We start from the raw sequence: 4,714 nt of genomic DNA, 5'->3' as shown, positions 1-4,714 counted from the left end.
TAGACCCAAAATCCATATGAGCCGCGCCATGAGAAAATCAACATAGTGGGTTTGCGACCAGCATGGATCCAGACCGGCCTGCGCATCCGCGCAGACTGATCAGGATCCATGCTGTTCGCTAACGGTTTCTCTAATATCAGTAGGCTTTAAAAGCGAACAGCATGGATCCTGACCAGACTGCGCGGATGCGCAGGCTGGTCTGGATCCATGCTGGTCGCGAACCCATTATGTTGGTTTTCTCATGGCACGGCTCATATTTGAAAATATGGACAAAGATTACTATACATGTATATAGTTTATTTACATTTTTATATATTAATAGTACTATGCATTAGATTTGAAATAGTACATACCTAATGCACGTATAGCTAAACACAGTATAAAGATGTACTATCACAAAAAAAACTGGATTTTTTTTAAATAATCGACTATTACTGCATGATAATTGAGCCGTGCCATGAGAAAACCAACACAGTGGGTTTGCGAACAGCATGGATCCAGACCAGCCTGCGCATCCGCGAAGTCTGGTCAGGATCCATGCTGTTCGCTTTCAAAGTCTATTGCAATTAAAGAAACTGTTAGCGAACAGCATGGATCCTGACCAGACCGCGCGGATGCAGGTCGCAAAGCCTCTATGTTGGTTTTCTCATGGCACGGCTCAATTTTAATTGTGAATGTTGCTTTCTACAAACAATTTCTATACTTAGTAAAATCAAAAACATTTGATGAGGATTTTCTAGAGTTGAAGTAAATATCTAAAGATAAAATATTTTGGTGAAAGATGGGCTTTGGATATCTTCAAGAAAGCATATTTTAATACAATTATCTGTCGTATCATGAAGGCAGCTAATTTTATCCCATCATTAGTTGGGGTTTTTTTCTTTTCTCTTCTCAAATCGAGGGATTTTGCTACAACATATTTTCAATATTCGATATTTTTGAAGGACACAGATTGAAAAGGACGCACGTTTACAGAATACTAAACTTAAGTTATCAACGGCTATTCTGTTATATAACATGTAATATGTATAAGGCTTAAGGGGACGCATATTGCTACATTCACTGTTCATACAGAAATGCGGAAGGGGTGCATATTCAAGAAATCAATGGTGGGAAAATAAAAAACATATTCCTATACTGATATAATACTGATGGACACCTGTAATATTCAGTATTTTGTGGATAAGGATGTGGTACTATGAATGTAATAGGAAAACAGTGGTCTTTGTGAAAGTACATTCAACACAAAATATTAAGCTTTTGTGTAAGGAAAAAACAGGTTTTTTACAATAACAGTGTTCCAAATAATGTTGAAGGGATGAGATTTTCTTTCTAACACACCAGGTTTGTTTAAACATGTAAAAATTTAACGCCACGTCAGTTCATTTCGGGATGGACGCCATATTTCTCATTGATAAAAAATGTAAACAAACAAATCAGAGTGGGTTTAGCATTGCAAGTGCATAACATGACATTCTACACAATGAATACCTTAGAACAGATATCTAAGATGCTACACAGGTCAGGCAGGTTAAATGCATAATGTCGATCACTTGAAATTCATCTTGAAAAGGTGGTTAATTTTAGTTTATTTACATGGTTTTTAATTTTCCCACGACTTCTCGGCGATTCACTGCAAAGGTATTACTGCGCCGAACGAAAGGTAACTCTAATAAACAACGGGAGACAACTTAGGTGTCAGCACGTGTACGATTTTTAAAAAAACATGTCGATGATTATAATTTCTCATCAAATAATGAATCCTATTCAGATATTCGTCTTTAATATTATAAAATTATTAATTTCTGTGGACATTTGTCAAAAAATATTACTTACAGTGGACTACTTTGCGCATTAAACTGGTTTCCGATTCAGTTGTGTGGCACTTCCGTTATACTTTTTGACAACAATAACAAAACACAAAATGAGTCAATAAAGTCACTTATAAACCGACTGCTACTTAAATCAGTGTAAGTAAAGTTGTTGTTACAACATTATACATGTTCGTTACGTTATGAGATAAAGTTTATCTTGAACTGCATAATCCATTAATTACGTTTAGATGATATTGCATTTACAACTTATTTGACACCGTTTTTTACGTGAATGACAGCATTCTCGTGCAACTCGTGCAAAAAGAGTTATGAAAAGTATGGTGGAGAATTCAAGGACACATTACAAATGACATTAAAGTGAGGATAACTGTATATTCGTCCAGTTTTGATCATTGACATTCCTGCTGTGTATTAGTATCTTCTGTGAACAAGATTAGAATGTTACTTTTGCACATATACACATTGATTGGACCTCTCAACCAAATTTCATACCTTATTTTAGGGATTTTTAAGACAATACATTTTCAAAAGTTTGTTGAATGTGTTTTGATATTTAAGTGCATTGTAGTTCATGAATACCAAGTTAAAAATTAATAATGGCATCATTTCTAGGCCTTTATTGTAAGCCACTGGACTTCTGTAACGATGAATGTTTAATGTATTAAGGGGAATATACTCTTTTAGTTTTGGAATGTGGCATTCCTCGGCCACCGTATCTTTTCTTATGCACTACTTTGTAAACAAACTAAATAATGTGTTTTAGCTCACATATGCTAAGTGAAAAGCAAGACAGTGAACTTATTTCACATTCTTTCTTAAAATTAGAATCTGTAGGACATTGATAAATGTTTGGACAAGGTGAAGCACTGTTATTTTGGCACCAAAATGTCTTAATTGTTGACTTTGAGTGTACACAAGAAGTCTTATGTAATTCAACAATAACTTTCTTGTTTCAGTTTTTCTCATTTTTATTTTAGTGAGCAATCCTTTGTGTACTTATAACAGTTGAAACAGTATTCATTTCATTTACCAAAACCTTGTACTTTTTTGCAGGTAAATTTTATAATACCCCACCCACTTTTTTCTAATTTCAAAGTATGCGTCCCCTTAACAACAAGGATATAAGTGGGAAAAAAATTAAAAACAAGTCCAATATTCCCATTATGTTATTGTAGTATTTAGCCAATATATCAACAACTTTGATTCTTCATAATTTCAATGAATTGCGACAGCAGTCATTAGTCATTACCAAAAACTGACTAAATCACGAAGAAACCCAAGAAATGACAAACGGCATAATTACATTTTCACTTTGTAATTGCAGTCTTTCGCCTACTTGTCCTATTTCTTTTTAATTTCCAACATATAAAATACAAATATAAGACAAAATCTCTTGGTGCATAAAATTTTGAAAAAAGTGAGCCTGCTGCCATCTGGTAGTATAATTTTATGTCTACATTCTACTGAACTAACCAAAAAGCTTGGTCTGCATCAGGCAAAGGGTCGTCTTGGTATAAAGCCCCCTCATATTCTCACTTTTGATCACTGTCTCTATAAATGAATGATATTCAAGTGGCAAGGAAAAAGGTTTAATGTGAAGTCGTGTGTTTGTGTAATACGACATTATATTTAATTAAGCAAACTTCCTGTTTAGTTGCAACTTGACACGATTGATTTTACTTTGTATTTTTTCCTGCTCTGAAATTGCTTCCTTATTTCTTCTTGGAAAAATATAATTTTAGAAGGCGTAACTAATTTCTGTCATATTGTAATAGCACCGTAAGGATATATAGGTTAGTATCATGAAAAAATGAAACGATAACAATTTAATAAAATCTCCTGCTTTAGAAATTCAGGGGAACTCCGTAAATTCTTTCAATTTTATATCAACAACATATTTTAATTAAGTACATGCCAATATGTTTCCAATACTGCTACAACTGCTGAATAGCAAATGACGGTACGCCATAATATCAACGTTCGCTACGTATTAGTGCCTTTACTAACAATGCACGTTTTATTCTAGTACAATGCACATAATGTGTATGAGTTTGAAAAACGCATCACTAGTACATTATCTCAGTATCTTATTAGAATTTAACAGCTGCGAGAGCTGAAGTTAGAGGAGTTGAGTAGGGGAATATAGAAAGACGACCAAGATGTCATATTCAGATAAGTACGAAAGAGAACTTATAACAGACCCGGAGTCTCCACCATGTCTAGACCGGATGAAATCATGCGGAAGGATTAAAGATCTGATGCAGTTTACACTGCAGATTATGGAGCTTATTGAAGGTGACCTTGACATTTCCTCCGACCGCATTTTCTAAACAGATTTATCTTACGTACCTGCTGACACTGTAAACCTTGTTTGTTATTTAGGCGTCATTTACCAGAGTCTTGAAAGGTTTGTTTGTTATTTAGGCGTCATTTACCAGAGTCTTGAAAGGTTTGTTTGTTATTTAGGCGTCATTTACCAGAGTCTTGAAAGGTTTGTTTGTTATTTAGGCGTCATTTACCAGAGTCTTGAAAGGTTTGTTTGTTATTAAGGCGTCATTTACCAGAGTCTTGAAATGGTTTTAAGGAATTATTTATACGTCAACGTTCGGACATACGTAAAAAAGTGAACAAGACATGCCAAACTGCACGAATACAGATATGATCAAGCAGAACAGAGTTCCTGGTGCACATTAATGGCTTCGAATGTTAGATATGAAGTATGAGGGAAGGAAAAGTAATATAAAAGACGATTATTGGCTGTTTACGGATGAATTAATTGCCTGATGCATGGTTGTTTATAATAAGTTCATTAATTCAAGACTTCATTAAGTACACGCGCGTTAAATTAATGGAAAGCAGTGTCTCCTAATAAGGAATTA

This window comes from Mercenaria mercenaria, chromosome 6, assembly GCF_021730395.1.
Source record: "Mercenaria mercenaria strain notata chromosome 6, MADL_Memer_1, whole genome shotgun sequence".
In the NCBI taxonomy this organism is placed as follows: domain Eukaryota; kingdom Metazoa; phylum Mollusca; class Bivalvia; order Venerida; family Veneridae; genus Mercenaria; species Mercenaria mercenaria.
Note: the sequence above shows the minus strand (reverse complement) of the source record.